Here is a 24,869-nt window from a genome sequence, read left to right as displayed (position 1 = left end):
AGCACTACTGCAGCTTGTCCTGCATCCTTCCCAGCTGCCAGAAGAGTGACCCAATGGGCCGTGAAAGACAGGTAACATCCCTGTCCATGCCTGCTGGACCATGAGTCAGCGGTAATATGCACCTTACCGCTGACCGCCCTGTCCAGCGAGGCAAGGACATTGCCTTCCACATGCCGGTAGAGAGCCGGAATCGCCTTCCGTGAGAAAAAGTGGCGTTTGGGGACCTGCCACTGAAGAACCGCACATTGAACAAACTCACGGAAGGGGGCTGAGTCTACCAACTGAAAAGGCAGCAGTTGAAGTGCTAGCAATTTAGCCAAGCTAGCATTCAACCGCTGGTCATGTGGATGGCTGGGAGTGAACTTCTTTCGCCGGTCCAGCAGCTGGGGCAGGGACATTTGCCTGCTATAATCGGACGTGGGTGTACCGCTAGCAGAGTTCCCGGAAGCACTTGGCTGTGACACACCTAATTCTACACCTTCATTCCTCTCAGAGCAGGTTTCAGAGAGGACTGAAGGTCTAGTGGGGTTGGAGATGCCAGCTGATGAGGAGCAAGGAAAGGTCCGCTTTGTTCTTTGGTGTGGGTCTTTGAGGTACGCTTGCCAAGGAGCTGCATGGCAGGTCAACATATGTCTGGTCAAGCATGTGTTGCCCAAGCAGCTGATGTTTTGGCCACGCGAGATACGCTTGAGACATATGTTGCAAATAGCAGCGGTGCGATCTGATGCACTCGTCTCAAAAAAGGCCCACACCAAAGAACTTTTAGAATAACGCGCAGAGGCAGCGCCCTTCACAGGCGGAGCTCTGCGGTGTGATTCAGTCGGTGTGCTGCCCCTAAGCTGGCCCCCGGAGTGCATCCTGCCTCGTTGGACATGTGCCTCCTCCTCCTCCTCCTCCTCTCTCCTACCAGGCACCCACGTGGAGTCAGTGCCCTCATCATCCCCTCCCTCTTCATCGCTGTAGCAAACCTGGCAGTATGCTGCAGCTTGTGGAACATGACTGCCAGATTGCTGTCCTTCTTGAGCATCCCCTCTCTCTGCGCTCACGCTACTGCCTTCCTCTAGCTGAGTGTCATCATCAGAGCCCACAAAACACTGGGCATCCTCCTGGAGCATGTACCCAACACTTTGCTCAAAGAGTTCAGGAGACTGCTCAGGAGGACATGGTGGGTCTAGGGAAGGAGTCACTGATGATGACATTGAGAGGAGGGAAGACGATGCGTTGGCAGCTGCTTTGCTAGTACCCTGAGACTGGGTGAGAGAGGATGAGGAGGATGAAGAGGGCTTGGTCATCCACTCTACCAAGTCGTTGGCATGTTGCGGTTCAACATGTCCAGCTGCCGAAAAGAAGGACAAGCGTGTCCCATGGCCACGTGCTGATGACAATGCACCGCTTCCACGACCAGCACTGTTGTCTCTAGACACAGAGCATGCTTGCTCTCTTTTATTGGCTCGCGCCTGTCTGCCTCTCCTTGCTGGCCTTCCAGACATGGTAATGGCCTGAAGGGAGTTGGGTAAAACAGCAGTGTAATGGAGTCACACAACACCCACTAAGCCCTGCAGATGGCTCTATTAGAGAACAGCAATAAACGGTAGATACAGGTGTATATTGTGCTGGAGTCACACCACACCCACTAACTCCTGCAGATGCCTTTATTATAGAACACCAGAGATAAAGGGGTATACTGTAATTGAGTCACACAACACCCACTAAGCCCTGCAGATGCCTCTATTAGAGAACAGCAATAAAGGGTAGATACAGGTGTATATTGTGCTGGAGTCACACAACACCCACTAACTCCTGCAGATGCCTTTATTATAGAACACCAGAGATAAAGGGGTATACTGTAATTGAGTCACACAACACCCACTAAGCCCTGCAGATGCCTCTATTAGAGAACAGCAATAAAGGGTAGATACAGGTGTATACTGTGCTGGAGGCACAAAAAAAACACTAACTGCTGCAGATGCCTTTATTATAGAACACCAGAGATAAAGGGGTATATACAGATGTATACTGTGCTGTGCTGGAGGCACACACAACTTCCAATAACTCCTGCAGATGGCAAGTGGGCTCAAATAGAGAAGAGCTATGTAGGTGGATATAGCGGTATGTACTGGGTACAGAGCACGCAGACAGCACGCACAAGCTCCTAACACTACTGACTGCAAGCTCTATTATAAAAGATAGATCACTAGCTATATAGGTGAGGTGAATATAGCAGTGTATACTGCGGTCAGGGCACGCAGACAACAAACACTACACAACAGCAAGATCGAAAATCGGCCGAAAACGATCGGTGTGTACTGTGTTGAAGGTACACAGAACACCCACTAACTGCTTCAGACGCCAACACACTACACTAGGCCGCCGCGCTGGCGGCCTTATATAGTGTTGGGCGTGTACTACACAGCCTGAGCTATGATTGGCCACAGGCATCCTGCCTGTGGCCAATCATGGCTCTCCTCGCTGCTGGCGCTGTGATTGGCCAAGCATGCGGGGTCACAGTGCATGCTTGGCCAATCATGAGGCAGCAATGCACTGCGATGACGCCGTGCATTGTGGGCCGTGAGCGCCACACGAATTTAGCGCGAACGGTCCATAACGTTCGGAATTCGCCGAACGGGCGAACAGCCGATGTTCGAGTCGAACGTATGTTCGACTCGAACACGAAGCTCATCCCTACTCTATAGTATCCACTGGAGCACGTGTGTGGAACACCTGAATAAAAAGGGTGTTCTGGTGCCCCACACTAGTGCTCCTGAGTCCAGATGTGTAAACAGCTGCTGAGTGTCCTCTCCTTTACACTGAATAAAGTTTGCATTTCATTCGATTACAAAGCCCTCTAGACAACAAACTTCCTTTGACTAAAAATAGACCTGAATAAATGTAGTTAACTGCAACTTTCCAAAACATCGTATTTTAAGTGGGAGAACGAATGATGTTTACTACGAAAGATTGAACCCATGAACATGAAAGTGGCCATTTTAAACTGTACAACACTAAAGAAAAGCACATGAAGCAGTATGCAGCAATAATAATAATAATAATAATATGAACATACGACAACTACTTTCTTTTTTGAAGAACTCGCTTGATCTTTCTGTACTGATCGTGCTCCCTCAGTTTCAGGTCTGACCAGCGTTTCCTCAGTTGATCCTTGGATCGTCTTGGCCTTTCTGATATTTGGGTTTTTGTAAGGTCCATACTTCCCATCATACTCATTCCTCTTCAATATGTCCACCATCTCCAACATCTCTACAAAAGACATATTTGAGGCCTTAAATCTTCTCCTCTGGGATTGGGACGTTTCTGGAAGGAGTAGCGGAAGCGCCGCTCATTCGAGCGAAGTTACAATTTTAACATCACTGGCCTATACTGCTTCTAGATTGAGGCTTATATTGGAACAAGATTAGAAGAGTTTAGCATGACATTAGGGTTTGTCTTCTGTTGTGTCTTGCAGAGAATATGGATCCCTTAAAAGACAGGGAATTTATCCCCATCTTCATTGATCTGTTCAGGGAGCTGCCCTGCCTGTGGCAGGTGAACCACCCCTTTTATAAGGACCTAAGAAAGAGGAAGGCAGCACTGGAGAAACTGCTTGCATTTGTGAAGCTGATGGTCCTCACAGCAGACATCACCTGATGACATTGACATGACATTTATGCTCCCAGGCTGTGGTACTATGACTGGCCGCATTTTCTGGCAGACCAGAGGGAACCCATGCCGGCACTCTACAGTCTTCCTTCAAGGCTTCCTTCCCCCCCCCCAGCTGAGGCTTCCGATGTCCAACCTGGGCCTTCCAGGCAGCAACATGTGGAGGAGCCCAGCTTGAGTCAGGTAGAGCTTTGTTCAACATATTTCTTGTCGTAAATTTAATGATGTTAACTAGATGTTATTATTGATCAGTAAGTTCTGATTTAACAAAGTGTTTTACAAATCAATAGACAGTAGTAACCAAAAATGATTGGGACAAGAGTGAAAAATGCTGGGCTCAGAATGATAGTCTGTTCTATTTATTAACATTCAATTTGCAACATTCATGAGCTCAAAATTGTGTGATTGATGAACAAAAAACTAAGTCCATGTCCCATTTTCATACACAGGAAGACCTCAGCCGGGAGGAGGCTGTGGCAAGTGGCAGCCAGGAGGTCAACCATCTCCCTCCTCCTCCACCTCCTGCCACAACTACAACAGCAGAGTCACAGCCTGGAAGGAAGCCTGCAAGGAAGTGTCTAAGGAAGACCAGAGAGTGATGGCCTGGGTTCAGTCTGGTCTGACAAAAGATGCAGGCTGTTATATGACCACAGCCTGGGACATAGATATCATCTGTTGCTGTTCCTGATCTCTTGGACTTCTGGACAAGACTGTACTCCCTTATATGGACTCCTCAGGCCATCACTTTTGCCTTTAAATAATTGATGTGTGCCCTGAGGTACAAAGGCTTCGCCAATTTCAGCAGTTTCGCCAGCGTTGCCTTCCTCTTTATTTTCTTATGACCCCCTAATAGAGTGCGTTTATTTTTCGGAAATCCTTGTCTATGTGTTTTACTTCAAAAAGCTCAGTTTATTTGTGAGTAGGCAGGTACATTTCCTAAATACAATGTGAAATTAACAAGGGACACCATCCAACTTCCTTGAAGTTTCAAAATACAAGATAATAACCGAAAATTGTACCAAATACTTACCGTAATTTTCCTTTCCTGACGCCAAACCATGGCAGCATACTAGTGATAGAGCTCCGCCTCTTGACCACTCACTCAGGACCAGTGAATAGCATAAATGAAGGCATGGTTAGCCGCCACCCCATTCTTTGTAACAAGCCACATACCGGAACACATATGGGTGGGCTCATATGCTGCCATGGTTTGGCGTCAGGAAAGGAAAATTAAGGTAAGTATTTGATACAATTTTCCATTTTCCTGACGCCAACATGGCGGCATACTAGTGATAAATAACTAGCTGATAGGGTGGGATCTATTTGTCAAACCAATCTTCTAATGAGACAGAGGACTGTATAGTCCTTCCTACAAAGTCCTCTGATGACAACGCCTGCGGGTCTATTCCGTCACGTTTGAATAGGAATGTTGGAGCGACCGTGATACCCCTGTACAGATGGGCACCACAGATTCTCTTGAATTTGTTGCCTATGAGGCTTTAACCGCTCTGGTAGAGTGTTTTGCTGCCGCTGACAGAGGCTCACGACCTCTAGTCCTATACAGTGCCAAGCCTGCTAGGATCTAGGCAGTAACCTCTTTCCCTTGATTCCCAACTGGAATGACAAAAAGCATGCTGTCCAGAAACCCGTGAAGCGTGCCTTCTAAGTGTTACCGTAAGTCTGGATATGCACTTGTGTGACTGGCTCACTAATTTTCCTAGAAGTCTGCACTAAAATACAAGTCAGATTTTTGGCATCCACTGCTACAAAAATATCATGGTTTGCAAGATATTACCAATAGGAAATAATGTCTAAAGGGATGCAGACCCTGCCACTCTCCTCAGAGTCCTGCAGGTGCAGCAGCTGGCTGATAATTATTAAACCATTCCCATTAGACTCACCCAGTACATGGGCTGGATATTGCTGTTCTGCCGGCACTTGCAGAAGCTACAGTATGTAGAAGCAGGTTCACCATTAGCTTGCTCAGGGTACACAGTTTCATCGGCCTGTTTATACGGGCATTTTTCTCAAAGCCCCTTCATTCTTCCCACTTTTGTTTCGAGGAAGCAATACGCAGTCTGGGGTCTCAACCATATGACCTCCCTAGCCGCCAAAGTGCTAGGGTGCTCCTCCAGTGGTTATACAAGCAACTAGGGGAGACTTCCTGGTCAGCCTTCCTATTTTGAGTAGCAGACTGCTGCATCTATAATATATATAGCAAGGACCCAGGACTCCTTCAGTCCAATGAGAACCTCCAGAGGCCTCCCTCCACATAGAGTGGGTCGTAAGGCATAGTAGGTGCAGAGCATATCTTTGGATTGTGGTGAGAAACCCACACAGAGAGAAGATATAAACTCCAACACAAACATTAGCATGTTGGGGAATTGAACCAGTAACCCCAGTGCTGCTAGACAGAATCACCAACCACTTGGCAAGCAGGCAGCCTCTGCAAAGTAGATTCATGGGTGCCAGACACCTAGGGTGTGCCACCTGTCCAGGATTCAGCCGGACAGTTTGGGTATTAAATCAAATGTCAGGGTTTCAGTCCACCTGATACCCGGACATAATTCCCAGACCAAGCTGTGGTTCCCCAAGTAACCGAGATAGTCATACACAAATCTGTTGCCACCGTAGGCGACTGTTTTGATGATGTCAGCAAGGGCAATTTCGCCACACCCACTAGTGCACGCTGAGCGCTACATTACCACTCTCCTTGGGACACCCAAATGTGTCTGTGTAATGCTAACCCGGTAAACTCCCAGACTTCCACAGGAAAGCCACGCAGGGAAAAGCATCCAGCAAGATGCCACATCTGCACAGATAAGAGTGCTGTCTCCTATGACAACAGTCTCCAACAGTTTCCAATACAAGTGTAACAGATGCTTCAGGTAATTAAGGTGAGTTCAAAACAGAATCTTGTGCCACTCTTATCAACAATAAAGACATTTGGCATTACCTAGTTTTTCTATGGAGAGCACTATGGCCTGTCTTTCTATCCACATGGTCTGAGGAATTGTGAATACTGCTATATACCGATCCAGTGTGGGTATTCCACGAACGTGTCAGTTCATTTGACTCTGAATAGGAGAAAGCTGTGTTTTCGTTTGTGAATTGGTCGGATATTGTCGGAGAGGAGTACAGCGATTGGATGAGTTGATATTTAAGTGCATACGACCCTCTGTAATTTAAAGGGTCCATACGATGAGGTGAGCAGCCAATTTTACCATTGGTGGTGGTCCCCCCCCCCCTTGGCACTAAGTCACTTTATGCATGAACTGACTGTATACCACTGAAGATTCCTCACGTGGACTTTTTGACTCAAAAGCTATCTTTGGACTTTTTATTAATTTTAATATGTTAGTAATCATTTTATTTTAGTTAGAGCGCTGTACCATCTGTTTGATATATTGTATTTTGGGATTTGGTAATTGATCCTTGGTGTCCAGCAGCTTTTCGTAAAGGGGTTGTACTGCGCTGATTTTTTCTGTATTTATATTTTGACTGTTAATTATCTTTAAATCTAGCAGCAGTTATGGATGTTTTTCAATATATTGAGAAACGGGAAGTTAAAATAAGTGAAGTGTTCTCTCGGGGCCTTATGGCTGAACCTATCAATGATATGTCCCAGGCATTTAAGAAACTGGGACATATATTTGAAAAAAAGATAAAAACTTGGTGGGATATTACGTCATTCAAACAATATCTGTCAGCTAAACTCATACCCAGATGCTTGAGGTGGGACGTACCACCCAATGACGGTCCGATTGATGAAAGCTCAATGATAGAATGGAGTAATTTCTTCCTTGAAAAGGGTTTTGAGTTATTGGAGTTTCTTCTATTGCGTAAGCAAAGGAAGATGGATGTTTTGGACTCTCAAATTAAAGAAATCACCAAAAATTTGGAGTCTCACAAGGAGAGTGAGGAGTTTATTAAATTGTCTGCTGAACTTAAGAATAAACTTATCAAATGGGATTTAGAGATCCAAAATAAGAAAAAGAAAAAATTTGTGAGAGATCTTGATGACTTTGGAGGGGGTAACATTTTTAAGTGGCAAGCAGCCTCTAATTCAGCTACTAACATTAGTCAGAACCCCACAGGTGAGACTAATAAAAACACAGAGAAAGGCCCTCTGAGTGTAGAGCCTATCCATACATATGCTTCACCCCAGCAATTTAGTCAGTTTCCAACACAGGGGAACAATTATGCTCAGGGAAATGGTAGGAGGGGTAAAAACAAACGAGGAAGAGGTAGAGGAGAGAATCGGCAATCATGGCCTATGAGGGATAATCATTATCCCCCCTCTCCTCATTATGTAAATCAATCTAATGATTGGAGGACGAATAACCAGTATGGGGAGGGAGGAAGTCAGCAGAGAGGAGGGAGACCTTATTTTCCCCCAGAAAGACCAATACCCACCTATAATAAATATGCACCATTAGCTAACCAGGCACCTTATGGAGGAGGGGATTTTCACAGGAGGCAGGAGCAAGTTCCACCAGTATACAGACCCAATGTTGGGGAATGGTGGAGACAACCTCCTCCTCACACCCCACCCAGTGCGGGTCCTCTCAGGAAACGAAAAGAAAGAGAGGAAAATGAGGGGGTAGGCGACTACAAAAGGCCAAAACCCCAATAGGTATGGGGATCTATAACCTGAGTGGTATTGCATTAAACACTGATGAAATAAAAGTATTAGACAGAGGCCTGAAATTTGCACCCGTAAAAAATTTAAACAAATTCCAGACATATGTGAGTCTTCAGAAATATGTTAGGACCTTGAATATAAAAAAATATTTTTTGTCTAATTCACGTGTAGGCCCCACACGGGGTGGGGGTGACCATTCTAATTTACGTAATAAGTCCATTTTTAACCCTCCTAATGTGGAGAATAAATATATGGAAGTATTTAAAAATATGATCACAAAAGATCTGGAAGAATTAAGGGTTAAGAAAATTATGGATCCCCAATATATCATGCGAGGTATGAAGTCTCTAGAAGCACGCAAAGAGATTATCATAAGGCCCGCAGATAAGGGGGGGGGGTTGGTAATTTTAAGTAAGGAGTATTACCAAAGGGAGATGTCCCGACTACTAAATGATGAGGATACGTACAAAATCCTAAATAGAGACCCAATGTTAATGTATAAAGATGAACTGCATTCCATTGTAGAAGATGGAAAAGACCAAAGGATCTTATCCAAAAAGGAAGCAGCATATCTAGACCCTTTGTTTTGTAGAACCCCTATAATATATTTTCTCCCTAAGATCCATAAAGACAGTACCAATCCCCCAGGGAGGCCTATAGTGAACGGTATTGATTCTGTATCTGCTAGATTGGGTCAATATATTGACTTTTTTCTTCAGCCTTTAGTGGTGAATACTCCGGCATACCTAAAAGATACTAAACATATTATACAAATTTTGGAAGAATTGGGATGTTCCCCTTCCAGTATCTTGGTGACAGCTGATGTAGGCTCCCTATACACCATCATAGGTCATGATGACGCTATGACCTCAGTTGAGTGGGCCTTGTCATCATCAGCATTGTCGGGTAGACATCAGGGATTTTTGCCTGAGCCGAAATTATTTTTGGTATGGCAAGGAGTTTTATTTACAGACCAGAGGGGTTGCGATGGGAGCTCGTTTTGCTCCCAGTGTGGCCAACTTATTTATGGCCCACTGGGAGGAAGAAGCAGTTTTTAAACATCGCCCCCCAGAACTGGTGTGCTACCGTAGATTTATAGATGATCTTATCTTGATTTGGGATGGTACTAGATCGTCACTCGATATTTTTATTCAATCATTGGATTCCAATGATAGGAATATTTCGCTCACATGGAATGTGAGTCAAGATCATATAGTCTTTTTGGATCTGGAGATCAACAAAGATTTGGGTAACTTCAGGTTGGTTAACCATTTTAAACCTACTGATCGTAACGCTTATATTCCCCTGGGGAGTTGTCATCACCAATCTTGGTTGTGCAACATCCCCAGGGGACAATTCATTAGGTTACATCGTAATTGTACGAGGAGTGAGGATTACATATCTCAATCCGATGTGTTGATCTCCAGATTTGAACAAAAGGGATATGATCGGTCGGTCTTGAAGGCAGAATTTGAAAAGGTCAAACAGATTGATAGGACTACTTTAGTCTCCAGTCAACCTAGGGAGACTAATAATAGTGAGCAAAATTTTAGAATGATTTTAGATTACAATGTTCAACACAAAAAATTTGAAAAGATAGTGTCTAAACATTGGTCCATTTTAAAGCAGGACAAAATTTTGGGACCCATACTTCCTACTCGTCCACAGTTTATTTATAAAAAAGCTCCCTCTCTGAGGGACCGTCTTGCTCCCAGCGTTCTTAACCCCCCTATTCCATCAGAGAACCGATTGTTCTCCTTTTTGGGGGGGTTTTATGCTTGTGGGCGGTGCAAGCCGTGTAAGCATTCTAAAGTCAACATTAAGAAACGGAAGAAGTTTCTGGCCTCTGCAACTAATAGGGAATACGATATTCGGCAATTGATTACATGTGACACGATCGGAGTGGTTTACATGTTAGAGTGCGAATGTGGGTTACAATATATAGGACGCACTTCTAGACCTTTACATGTGCGTTTAGCAGAACATGTAGATAATATTAAAAAAGGTCTGAAAACCCACAATGTGTCCCGACACTTTAAACAATTCCATCAGCAAAACCCTAAAGGCCTAAAGTTTTGGGGGATTGAGAGGGTCACAAAACATTGGAGGGGGGGTAATTTCATACGCCAGTTAAGTCGTAGGGAATCTTACTGGATACATGAGACCAATGTATTAATGCCTGGTGGATTGAATGTCGATTTTGATATTAACTGTTTTATTACTGATCGATGATTTTATTGTTTACTTTTTATTGTATTTTTAGTACTATTTAATTTATTGGCTGCAGGTGATGTCACGTTGATATATGTGTATTATACACATTTTAATATTCTTAATTGTTTTTGAATATTAAGTTCGAAACACATCTTTATTTGCATTTTGTAGGAGGTGGACTTTGTAAACTCAAGTTTGGAGAAAAAAGTTCATGCTTTGCAATTTAAAAATGTGTTTAATAATGGGGTTCTTTTGTATTGGTACCCATTAAGCAGTTTTTCTTTATTTGATTACATTATATACATAAGGGGAAGGGATTCATTGTGGCAACGGCAATGTTTGCAAATATTTATATGATTCCTTTTTTATATTCCGCTCGTTGCTGTGCTCATTTGCATAGTGCGGATAGGCATGATGGGATGAGCCGTTAACTTGGTAACGTTTGTTTAAATTCACAAGGGCTTCCCTGAGGTCTTTGCCTGTTATCGTGTAGATTCGTACTACACGACAGGATGTGTTGTTACCTTGGTAACCTTCGTAAACATGGAGAGGCTGTCCGTCACGTCGTGCTCACCGTAAGCGCACTATAGGAACCCCGTAATGTCTATTCATATATCGGGTGTCACGTAGTTTCCGTGTCCGCTGATGAAGTCCCGCCCATAGGGACGTAACGTACGGATGGAGATCACGTGACGTCACCCGCGGTCATTGATCATTTTAAAGATTGTATGAAGCTTCGTTATTGTAAGTGTGTTTTTTATGTATATTCATCATTAAAACGTTTTTCTATGGAGAGCACTATGGCCTGTCTTTCTATCCACATGGTCTGAGGAATTGTGAATACTGCTATATACCGATCCAGTGTGGGTATTCCACGAACGTGTCAGTTCATTTGACTCTGAATAGGAGAAAGCTGTGTTTTCGTTTGTGAATTGGTCGTATATTGTCGGAGAGGAGTACAGCGATTGGATGAGTTGATATTTAAGTGCATACGACACTCTGTAATTTAAAGGGTCCATACGATGAGGTGAGCAGCCAATTTTACCATTGGTGGTGGTCCCCCCCTTGGCACTAAGTCACTTTATGCATGAACTGACTGTATACCACTGAAGATTCCTCACGTGGACTTTTTGACTCAAAAGCTATCTTTGGACTTTTTATTAATTTTAATATGTTAGTAATCATTTTATTTTAGTTAGAGCGCTGTACCATCTGTTTGATATATTTGGCATTACCTGTTAGCGGTATACTTCTCCAGGCAGTGTCTACTCACCAGCCTCCTGGGTATAGATACTGCGCCACGGGCCCTGCAGGACTGATGCTGGGGCGCTGGCTCTGGGGAAGAGGAGCAGAGATGTCTTCCTTGGAGCTTTTCTCCTGAGTGGGAGCGCCATTTTCTTTTTTTACACTGAGCATGGTCATACTGCTTGCTGAAGCCCCCGGCTTATCCTCCAATGGGACCCTTTGGGCGGGTGGCTGGGCTGAGGTAAACTTAGACAAGGAATCTTGTACTACCTTCTTCAGTAATAATGAGATTTGCGCAGTGTCCTGCTCCCTGTCCACTGCAGACTCCTGTAGACAGTCTTTGCACACCAATTTATTGGATGATTTCTTGCTGGGACGCCTGTATTGCTCTGGAGAAGAGGAGGCGTGAAGTGTTCTTTTGCAACGTCTAGAGCTATGCTCCTTTGGAGAACACCTGTCCTCTCTTGTTATTTAACTCCGAGAGCGTGAGCGTGCAGAGCTGAAACATATTAAAGAAAACCGCATTAGAGGGCACTCTTTTAAGGACACCTTAGAACTTACCAACTGGTGGTCCCCCTACCTTAAGTATTGAGGGTCTTACATAAGTGGTGGCTGACTCATGGTAGTAGAGAATAAGGGATGGCCAGCGGAAAAAGAGAGATAGCTGAAAAGAGAAACAGAAGTATGGAGATTGCCAGTAATCTTCTAACATGAAAGTCTGAACACTACAACAAAGCAAACAGCTGAAACAAACCAAAGAAAAAGAATGTACCCTTAGAAAACTTTCCAACCAGCAGATGGCGACACGGAAGGGTGCTGAGACTAGATCCAGGAACAAACTTCACAGTCAGGAAGCTGTATATTGCCCATTCCACAGCAGCCCACTGACAATCTTAGGTGATCCTGGGACAGGCAGAACCCGCCCCCAGACTCCTCCTGTTGTTTATGGGCAAAACGAATTGCTTTGCCAAGAAATGGCGCCCAGAGCTTCCATTGACCAGTGCTCATGTGCGGACCGGGCGTAGCCCTATGACATTATCGGGAGCGCCCTAGGCTGATAAATATGGTACTGAGCGGCCGCCTCATGCCTATAGGGATACCCTGACACCTACTGCATGGTGCAACCCACTCCTCACTCACTCGGAACCTACCTAAAGCCAAAAAAGATGGGAGAAGAGCAGGAACTGAATAAAACAGGTAAAGTCATAGCCTAACAGACAAGGAAGCCCCTAGAAAAGGAAATGATAGGCTGGGCCCCCCAAAGCTCCGGAACCAAGTCATGCTGAAAGGCAGATTTCGTTGCTAAAGAGGAAACAGTGCAGGGACCCATCAAGACCACACAGATGAGGGTCTCTCAGGCTTATTAGCATGATGTTAGCAGCCCAAGCATTGAGACTATGCACTGGGAGAGGCTTGAACTCAGCCGGTTACTGCTCAGCGGCAGGGTGGGGGACATAAAATTCCTTACTTCATCACTGGTGCGTGGAGGTATGAGGAAAAAAGGAAAAATGGGGTGGTGGCTAACCATGTCTTTTATACTATTCACTGGTACTGAGAGAGTGGTCAAGAGGTGGAGCTCTATCACTAGTATGCTGCCATGTTGGCGTCAGGAAAATAGTGTTGTTGAAACTTGACACAAAAAACCCACAAAAAATTATGCAGATAACAAAAAAAAATGGAGATCTTGAATAAAAAAACAAGCACAAAATACTTAAAAATATTAAAAACATAAAACTAAAATAATTATTCGGGAGATCTGACGAATAAAAAAATTATATTCATGAAATCAGGAGAAAGAATAAAGAAAGAAGTTTGTGAGAAGTATGTGTGAATATGAGCAGCAAGACAACTTCATTCTTGTAGGATTATAAAGAAAAAGAGAATGCAATGCATTAAACAATTTTTAACATTGCAGCGTGGCAAATGTGCTATATCGATTACGAATGCTAGATTTACCAGACTGAGCACTTCCGTCTCATAACTTATTCTGAGCATGCGTGGCACTTTGTGCGTCTGACTTGTCTACACACGATTGGAATTTACGCAATCGGATTTTGTTGTGGGAAAATTTTAGATCCTGCTCTCAAACTTTGTGCGTCGGAAAATCCAATGGAAAAAAATCCGATGGAGCCCGCATATGGTCGGATTTTCTGACAACATGATCTGATCGCACATTTTCCGGCGGAAAATCCGACCATGTGTACGGGGCATTAGTCTTTGGTTAACCATCTCAACTTTATCTGTACTAGTTTACACATTTTCTATACCCTTTACGTTCTCACTTGGGTATTTATTTTTAACTCATCACTCTATTAATACTATCTGACGCATATTATATTCATCCATATAGACCCTTTGTTGGTCATTACTCATGTCCATCACCTTGATACACCATGAAGATTGGCAACCTGTTGTCAACTGTGTCCTGTGGATGTTGTATGTGTATGTGCGCCCTGCTATCACGTAGCTCAAGAATACCTTAGCTCCCAAGATGGACAACCCCCTGGCCCCATATCCACCTAACACCATGTCATCCCATCCCATGTAAGTACCCAGGATTGGAAATTTGCCTCTTCCTGCTATGCTTAATATCACACTAGATTAATTATATTTCTGTTCCTTGCAGATAACTTGTAGCATTTGCCCCCGAGGAAGTGTTTTTTACACAAAACACGTTGGGCATTCAGAATGTATCTACATGCCTGACAATAGGAATTTATTCTGTACTATATCCAAACTAATCATGTTCTGATAATTATACCATTTACTGTATTATCAAATACTGTTTCAATGACATGTGTACACTATGTATTTATATAATTTTACCAATATTTATTTGTAATTTTCATGTGCTGTCAAGTGTATATATATTTATGTATTAATTTTGTTCATACCGTGTGTGTGTGTGTGTGTGTGTATATATGTATATATATATATATATATATATATATATATATATATATATATATATATATATATATATATATATAATGTGTGTGTGTATATGTGTGTGTATGTATGTATGTATATATATATATATATATATATATATATAAAAAATGTGTGTGTGTGTATATATATATATATATATATATATATATATCTATATATATATAAAATGTGTGTGTGTGTGTATGTATGTATGTATATATATATATATATGTATATGTGTGTATATACACAGTGCCTTGCGAAAGTATTCACCCCCTTGAACTTTTCAACCTTTGCCACATTTCAGGCTTCAAACATAAAGATATAAAATTTTTATTTTTTGTGAAGAATCACCAACAAGTGGGACACAATTGTGAAGTGGAACGAAATCTATTTGATTTTTGAAACTTTTTTAACTAATAAAAAAATGAAAAGTGGGGCGTGCAAAATTATTCGGCCCCCTTGCATTAATACTTTGTAGAGCCACCTTTTGCTGCAATTACAGCTGCAAGTCGCTTGGGGTATGTCTCTATCAGTTTTGCACATCGAGAGACTGAAATTCTTGCCCATTCTTCCTTGCAAAACAGCTCGAGCTCAGTGAGGTTGGATGGAGAGCGATTGTGAACAGCAGTTTTCAGCTCTTTCCACAGATTCTCAATTGGATTCAGGTCTGGACTTTGACTTGGCCATTCTAACACCCGGATACGTTTATTTGTGAACCATTCCTTTGTAGATTTTGCTTTATGTTTGGGATCATTGTCTTGTTGGAAGATAAATCTCCGTCCCAGTTTCAGGTCTTTTGCAGACCCCAACAGGTTTTCATCCAGAATGGTCCTGTATTTGGCTGCATCCATCTTCCCCTCAATTTTAACCATCTTCCCTGTCCCTGCTGAAGAAAAGCACGCCCAAACCATGATGCTGCCACCATCATGTTTGACAGTGGGGATGGTGTATTGAGGGTGATGAGCTGTGTTGCTTTTACCCCAAACATATCGTTTTGCATTGTGGTCAAAAAGTTCAATTTTGGTTTCATCTGACCAGAGCACCTTCTTCCACATGTTTGGTGTGTCTCCCAGGTGGCTTGTGGCAAACTTTAGACAAGACTTTTTATGGATATCTTTGAGAAATGGCTTTCTTCTTGCCACTCTTCCATAAAGGCCAGATTTGTGCAGTGTACGACTGATTGTTGTCCTATGGACAGACTCTCCCACCTCAGCTGTAGTTCTCTGCAGTTCATCCAGAGTGATCATGGGCCTCTTGGCTGCATCTCTGATCAGTCTTCTCCTTGTCTGAGCTGAAAGTTTAGAGGGACGGCCAGGTCTTGGTAGATTTGCAGTGGTCTGATACTCCTTCCATTTCAAAATGATCACTTGCACAGTGCTCCTTGGGATGTTTAAAGCTTGGGAAATCTTTTTGTATCCAAATCCGGCTTTAAACTTCTCCACAACAGTATTACGGACCTGCCTGGTGTGTTCCTTGGTCTTCATGATGCTCTCTGCGCTTTCAACAGAACCCTGAGACTATCACAGAGCAGGTGCATTTATACAGAGACTTGATTACACACAGGTGGATTTTATTTATCATCATCAGTCATTTAGGACAACATTGGATCATTCAGGGATCCTCGCTGAACTTCTGACGTGAGTTTGCTGCACTGAAAGCAAAGGGGCCGAATAATTTTGCACGCACCACTTTTCCGTTTTTTATTTGCTAAAAACATTTAAATTATCCAATAGATTTCGTTCCACTTCACAATTGTGTCCCACTTGTTGGTGATTCTTCACAAAAAATTAAAATTTTATATCTTTATGTTTGAAGCCTGAAATGCGGCAAAAGGTTGAAAAGTTCAAGGGGGCTGAATACTTTCGCAAGGCACTGTATATATATATATATATATATATATATATGTGTTTGTGTGTGTATATCTATCTATCTATCTATCTATCTATCTATCTATCTATCTATATATATATATATATACTAGGGATGAGCCGAACACCCCCCGGTTCGGTTTGCACCAGAACTTTTGAACGGACCCAAAATTCGTACGAACTTTAGAACCCCATTGAAGTCTATGGGACTCGAACGTTCGAAATTAAAAGTGCTCATTTTAATGGCTAATATACAAGATACTGTCCAAAAAGGGTTTGGGGACCTGGCTCCTGCCCCAGGGGACATGGGTCAAAGCCTAAAATGTTTTTTAAAATGGCAGTTTTGACGGGAGCACTGATTTTAATGACGATTAAAGTGAAAAAAAATGTGAAATATTCCTTTAAATATTGTGCCTGGGGGGTGTCTATAGTATGCCTGTGAAGTGCCACGTGTTTCCCGTGTTTAGAACAGTCCCTGCACAAAATGACATTTAACGGAAATAACAAACTACTTGCGGTTTTAATGTTATATCTGGTTCCGGCAATATGGATGAAAATCATTGAGAAAAATGGCATGGGTAGCCCCCCCCTGCCCATTACCAGCCCCTTTGGGTCTTGTACGGATATTAAGGGGAACCCCGTACCCATATTAAAAAAAGGAAATGAGTGTGGCCCCCAGGCCCTATATACTCAGAACAGCAGTATACAGGCGGTGCAAACAAGACAGGGACTGTGTGGGTTTGTTGTGTTAAGTAGAATCTGTTTGTAATTTTCAACTGGTACATTTTTAAAGTGTAGCTCCAGTCAAAAAATCTATTTTTAAGCTTTTTGGAAAACATAGGGAAGGGTTATCACCCCTGTATAATTTGTTTTGCCGTCCGTCTTTTTTCATCTCACTTCCTGTTGTCTCCTTCCGTTTGCAAGTAGGAGACGTTTGTAAGTTGGATGTTTGAACGTAGGGGCCTGCCCTATATGCCCTGCAGAAATGGCGGAACAAGGTGTTGGTGTTGCCACAACATTGTAAGTCCTCACAGTTACTCTCGGTGGGCACAGGAACGGGCCCTGCTGTGAAATATTATATCAAGAATTGTAATTACATGCCCCTGTTAAACAAGGGCTGAAAAATTGGGCCTTAGGCACTGGTGCTGGTGCCACGACACTGCAACCTCTCCCATATACTCTAGTTGTAGTGCAGGAATGAGCCCGGCTGCAAAGCATTGCATCAAAAATTTTAATTAAACGCCCCTGTTAAACAGGGGCTGAAAAATTGGGCCTTAGGCACTGGTGCTGGTGCCACGACACTGCAACCTCTCCCATATACTCTAGTTGTAGTGCAGGAATGAGCCCGGCTGCAAAGCATTGCATCAAAAATTGTAATTAAACGCCCCTGTTAAACAGGGGCTGAAAAATTGGGCCTTAGGCACTGGTTCTGGTGCCACGACACTGCAGCCTCTCCCATATACTCTAGTTGTGGTGCAGGAATGAGCCCTGCTGTAAAGCATTACATCAAAAATTGTAATTAAACATCCCTGTTAAACAGGGGCTGAAAAATTGGGCTGGTGGCATCACCCAGAACCAAAAATGTTCTTCCAACATATCAGCGGAGGAGGAAGAGGATAGACAATCAACATAACAGGACAGTCACTCAGCATCAACATAGGCAGTCTTGAAGGGATGTGATATTTCAAAAAAAATTATTCGGTTACATCAGCTTCAGGTGCTTGGTAGCTGTGGGTGATCCAAGATTCATCTTTATGAAGGTCAGTCGATCAACTCAGTCGGTGGACAGGCGCACCCTGTGATCAGTAACAAAGCCACCAGCAGCACTGAAGGTGCGTTCCGAAAGAACGCAGGATGCAGGACAGGTCAGTAGCTCAATTGCATACTGTGTAAGCTCTGGCCAGTGATCCATCCTTTAAGACCCAGTAAGCCAGAGGATTTTCGGTGGGGAAGGTGTCCAAGTCTGACCTTGCCCCTAAGTATTCCTGCACCATGTAAATCAGACGCTGGTGATGGTTGCTGGAACCGATCATACCTTGGGGCTGCGGACTAAAAAATTGTCTGAACGCATCAGTCAGACGGCCACCTTCTCCACCACTCCTTCTGACCGATGCCTCAGCAACACGTTGTCCAGGACCAGGAGTTTGTAACCTCCCAGTCTCTGAGAATGCGTTGCACAGACCTTTCTGCAAGGCCTCCCAGAGATGTCTCATCCTCTGCTCCCTCTGCGACGGCAAGATAAGGTCGGCAACCTTACCCTTGTACCGTGTATCAAGGAGAGTGGCCAGCCAGTAATGGTCCCTCTCCTTGATCTGAAGAATACGAGGATCCTTCCGCAGGCTTTGCAGGATCAGGGAGGCCATGCAGCGCAGGTTAGCTGAGGCATTCGGTCCGGAGTCCTCTGGGTCACTAAGGACAACACGGGTTTCTTGGGACTGTAAATCATCCCTACAAGACTGCTGCTGCTGCTGATGCTGAGTGCCAGCCTCCACCTCCATGCTGACACAATCATCCTCCTCCTCCTCGGTGATGGGTGGCACAGCAGGAACACTGTCTGGATAAAGGGGGCCTTGAGAGGCAAGGAAGTCCTCCTCTTCCTGCCTCTGTTCTGCCTCAAGTGCCCTGTCCATTATTCCACGCAGCGTATGCTCCAAGAGGTGGACAAGATGTACAGTGTCACTGATGCATGCACTGTCACTGCTCACCATCCTTGTGGCCTCCTCAAATGGTGACAGCACAGTGCATGCATCCCTGATCATGCCCCACTGGCGTGGTGAGAAAAAAACAGAGCTCCCCTGACCCTGTCCTGGTGCCGTAGTCGCACAGGTACTCATTGATGGCCCTCTGCTGCATGTGCAGCCGCTGCAGCATAGCCAACGTTGAGTTTCACCTGGTGGGCATGTCACATATAAGGCGGTTCTTGGGTAGGTTCAACTCCTTTTGGAGCTCAGTCAGCCGAGCACAGGCATTAAATGATCGGCTGAAATGCACACAGACTTTCCTGGCCTGCTTCAGGACATCCTGTAAGCCCGGGTACCTGCCCAAGAACCGCTGCACCACCAGGTTAAGGACTTGAGCCACACAGGGCACATGGGTCAGTTGTCCCTGTCGGAGGGCAGAGAGGAGGTTGGTGCCATTGTCGCAAACCACAATTCCTGGCTTAAGCTGGCGTGGGGTCAACCACCTCTCGGCCTGCCCCTGCAGAGCTGACAAAACATCTGCCCCAGTGTGGCTCCTGTCCCCCAAACAAACCAGCGCAAGCACGGCATGGCATAGTTTTTCCTGCGTACTTGCGTAGCCCTTGGAACGCCTACTTCCACACCTTCATTCCTCTCAGAGCAGGTTTCAGAGAGGACTGAAGGTCTAGTGGGGTTGGAGATCCCAGCTGATGAGGAGCAAGGAGAGGTCCACTTTGTTCTTTGGTGTGGGTCTTTGAGGTACGCTTGCCAACGAGCTGCATGGCAGGTCAACATATGTCTGGTCAAGCATGTGGTGCCCAAGCGGCTGATGTTTTGGCCATGCGAGATACGCTTGAGACATATGTTGCAAATAGCAGCAGTGCGATCTGATGCACTCGTCTCAAAAAAGGCCCACACCAAAGAACTTTTAGAATAACGCGCAGAGGCAGCGCCCTGCACAGGCGGAGCTCTGCGGTGTGATTCAGTCGGTGTTGTGTCCCTAAGCTGGCCCCCGGAGGGCATCCTGCCTCGTTGGACATGTGCCTCCTCCTCCTCCTCTCTCCTACCAGGCACCCACGTGGAGTCAGTGCCCTCATCATCCCCTCCCTCTTCATCGCTGGAGCAAACCTGGCAGTATGCTGCAGCTTGTGGAACATGACTGCCAGATTGCTGTCCTTCTTGCATCCCCTCTCTCTGCGCTCACGCTACTGCCTTCCTCTAGCTGAGTATCATCATCAGAGCCTACAAAACACTGGGCATCCTCCTAGAGCATGTACCCAACACTGTGCTCAAAGAGTTCAGGAGACTCCTCAGAAGGACATGGTGGGTCTAGGGAAGGAGTCACTGATGATGACATTGAGAGGAGGGAAGACGATGCGTTGGCAGCTACTTTGCTAGTACCCTGAGCCTGGGTGAGAGAGGATGGGGAGGATGAAGAGGGCTTGGTCATCCACTCTACCAAGTCTTCAGAATGTTGCGGCTCAACATGACCAGCTGCCGAAAAGAAGGACAAGCGTGTCCCATGGCCACGTGCTGATGATGACGATGCACCGCGTCCACGACCAGCACTGTTGTCTCTAGACACAGAGCCTGCTTGTCATCTTTTATCGGCTCGCGCCTGTCTGCCTCTCCTTGCTGGCCTTCCAGACATGGTAATGGCCTGAAGGGAGGTGGGAAAACCAGCAATTGGGTAGTGTATATTGTGCTGGAGGCACACACAACACCCACTCCTGCAGATGGCAGATGGCTCAATTAGAGAAGAGCTATGTAGGTGGATATAACGGTGTATACTGAGGTCAGGACACGCAGACAGCACGCACAATCTCCTACAGCTGACTGCAAGCTCTTTTTAAAAAGAGCAATATAGCTAGCTATATAGGTGGATATAACGGTGTATTCTGCGGTCAGGGCACGCAGACAGCACGCACAATCTCCTACAGCTAACTGCAAGCTCTATTTAAAAAGAGCAAGATAGCTAGCTATATAGGTGGATATAGCGGTGTATTCTGCGGTCAGGGCACGCAGACAGCACGCACAATCTCCTACAGCTGACTGCAAGCTCTATTTAAAAAGAGCAAGATAGCTAGCTATATAGGTGGATATAGCGGTGTATTCTGCGGTCAGGGCACGCAGACAGCACGCACAATCTCCTACAGCTGACTGCAAGCTCTATTTAAAAAGAGCAATATAGCTAGCTATATAGGTGGATATAATGGTGTATTCTGCAGTCAAGGCACGCAGACAGCACGCACAATCTCCTACAACTGACTGCAAGCTCTATTTAAAAAGAGCAATATAGCTAGCTATATAGGTGGATATAACGGTGTATTCTGCGGTCAGGGCACGCAGACAGCACGCACAATCTCCTACAACTGACTGCAAGCTCTATTTAAAAAGAGCAAGATAGCTAGCTATATAGGTGGATATAACGGTGTATTCTGCGGTCAGGGCACGCAGACAGCATGCACAATCTCCTACAACTGACTGCAAGCTCTATTTAAAAAGAGCGAGATACAGTGGTGTGAAAAAGTGTTTGCCCCCTTCCTCATTTCCTGTTCCTTTGCATGTTTGTCACACTTAAGTGTTTCGGAACATCAAACCAATTTAAACAATAGTCAAGGACAACACAAGTAAACACAAAATGCAATTTGTAAATGAAGGTGTTTATTATTAAAGGTGAAAAAAAATCCAAACCATCATGGCCCTGTGTGAAAAAGTGATTGCCCCCCTTGTTAAAACATACTATAACTGTGGTTGTCCACACCTGAGTTCAATTTCTCTAGCCACACCCAGGCCTGATTATTGCCACACCTGTTCACAATCAAGGCATCACTTAAATAGGAGCTGCTTGACACAGTAAGGTCCAACAGAAGATCCTTAAAAGCTACACATCATGCCGAGACCCAAAGAAATTCAGGAACAATTGAGAAAGAAAGTAATTGAGATCTATCAGTCTGGAAAGGGTTATAAAGCCATTTCCAAAGCTTTGGGAATCCAGCGAACCACAGTGAGAGCCATTATCCACAAATGGCGAAGACATGGAACAGTGGTGAACCTTCCCAGGAGTGGCCGGCCGCCCAAAATTACCCCAAGAGCGCAGCGACGACTCATCCAAGAGGTCACAAAAGACCCCACAACAACGTCCAAGGAACTGCAGGCCTCACTTGCCTCAGTTAAGGTCAGCGTTCATGCCTCCACCATCAGGAAAAGACTGGGCAAAAATGGCCTGCATGGCAGAGTTCCAAAGAGAAAACCACTGCTGAGCAAAAAGAACATCAAAGCTCGTCTCAATTTCTCCACAACACATCTTGATGATCCCCAAGACTTTTGGGACAACATTCTGTGGACCGATGAGACAAAAGTGGAACTCTTTGGAAGGTGTGTGTCCAAGTATATCTGGCGTAGAAGGAACACTGCATTTCATAAAAAGAACATTATACCAACAGTAAAATATGGTGGTGGTAGTGTGATGGTCTGGGGCTGTTTTGCTGCTTCAGGACCTGGAAGACTTGCCGTGATAAAAGGAACTATGAATTCTGCTGTCTACCAAGAGATCCTGAAGGAGAATGTCCGACCATCTGTTCGTGTACTCAAGCTGAAACGAACTTGGGTTCTGCAGCAGGACAATGATCCTAAACACACCAGCAAGTCCACCAATGAATGGCTGAAGAAAAACAAAATGAAGACTTTGGAGTGGCCTAGCCAAAGTCCTGACCTGAATCCTATTGAGATGTTGTGGTATGACCTTAAAAAGGCCGTTCATGCTCGAAAACCCTGTAATGTAACTGAATTAGGACAATTCTGCAAAGATGAGTGGGCCAAAATTCCTCCAGGACGCTGTAAAAGCCTCATTGCACGTTATCGCAAACGCTTGGTTGCAGTTGTTGCTGCTAAGGGTGGCCCAACCAGTTATTAGGTTTAGGGGGCAATCACTTTTTCACACAGGGCCATGATGGTTTGGATTTTTTTTCACCTTTAATAATAAACACCTTCATTTACAAATTGCATTTTGTGTTTACTTGTGTTGTCCTTGACTATTGTTTAAATTGGTTTGATGTTCCGAAACACTTAAGTGTGACAAACATGCAAAGGAACAGGAAATGAGGAAGGGGGCAAACACTTTTTCACACCACTGTAGCTAGCTATATAGGTGGATATAATGGTGTATCCTGCACTACAGAAGAGCAAGAACGCAAAATTGGCCGATAACGAACGGTGTATAGTGTGTTGAAGGTACACAGAACACCCACTAACTCCTACAGACGCCAACACACTACACACAAGGCCGCCGCGCTGGCGGCCTTATATAGTGTGGGGCGTGTACTACACAGCCTGAGCTATGATTGGCCACAGGCTCATGGCTCTCCTTGCTGCTGACGCTGTGATTGGCCAAGCATGCGGGGTCACAGTGCATGCTTGGCCAATCATGAGCCAGCAATGCACTGTGATGGCGCAGTGCATTGTGGGCCGTGAGCGCACACGAATTTGGCGTGAACGGCCCATAACGTTCGGTATTCGCCGAACGGGCGAACATCCGATGTTCGAGTCGAACATATGTTCGACTCGAACACAAAGCTCATCCCTAATATATACACACACTTGTGCTCATAAGTTTACATACCCTGGCAGAAATTATGATTTCTTGGCCATTTTTTATAGAATATGAATGATAACACAAAATTTTTTCTTTCACTCGTGGTAATGTTTGGTTGGAGACATTTATTATCAATCAATTGTGTTTTACTTTTTTAAAATCATAAGTATCAAAGTATGGCTGGTACAAAGATTTTCATTGTATCACCAATCAAAATGTTAAAATAAAAAAAATCTGGACTCCTCCACCCAGATTAGTGCCGCTGATATACTCTGATGAAAGTGATGATTTATGTTACATAAATTTAAAATATTTCAAGAAAAATATTTAAGTTTTTATTTTTGTACTCACATTTTTAGTTTTTTTCCATTTTTTTTACCATACTGCCCCCAGTCAGTGTTCCTAATCCCCACCACACCAGTCATATGCAGATGTATAAGAACATGAGTCATTTTCTTGGGCTAAGGGCTAGTTCACACCACAAAAATACACTCCGGATGCATTTCTGTGTGCATGTTTTCATTGCATTTTTTTATGCGTTCCGGTGCATTTTTTACGTTTCTGGATGCCTTCCAGATGCTTTTTTTTCTTCTTTTTAATTTTTTTTTACTGTACAGTGCATTCTGGTGCTTTTTTGATGCATTTTACCATAATGTAGAAGAAATGCAGCATGTTCTACATTTTTCCGGAACGTCCTGGAACTGACAGTACTGTTGTGGATTATGTCGTTAACCTACTTAAACTATATCACCTACTTTCCATGCGTTTTTGATGCAGAAAAAAAACATATTGAACTGCATGTGGTGGGAACTGGTCATTAACCGCTTACTGACCGCATCATGCCGATATACGTCGGCAGAAGGGCTCGTACAGGCAAACTAACGTACCTGTACGTTGCCCTTTAAAAGGTGGCCTTCGGGCATGCGCGGCAAGCTCTGTGAGTCGGGTCGCGGGTCCTGCAGACTTGATGTCTGCGATTGTCTCATGGAGAGGAAGAATGGGGAGATGCTAATGTAAACAAGCATTTCCCCATT

Source organism: Lithobates pipiens, unplaced genomic scaffold, assembly GCF_037356315.1.
Source record: "Lithobates pipiens isolate NorthernLeopardFrog02 unplaced genomic scaffold, aLitPip1_a1.2 Scaffold_27, whole genome shotgun sequence".
Taxonomy (NCBI): Eukaryota; Metazoa; Chordata; class Amphibia; order Anura; family Ranidae; genus Lithobates; species Lithobates pipiens.
Note: the sequence above shows the minus strand (reverse complement) of the source record.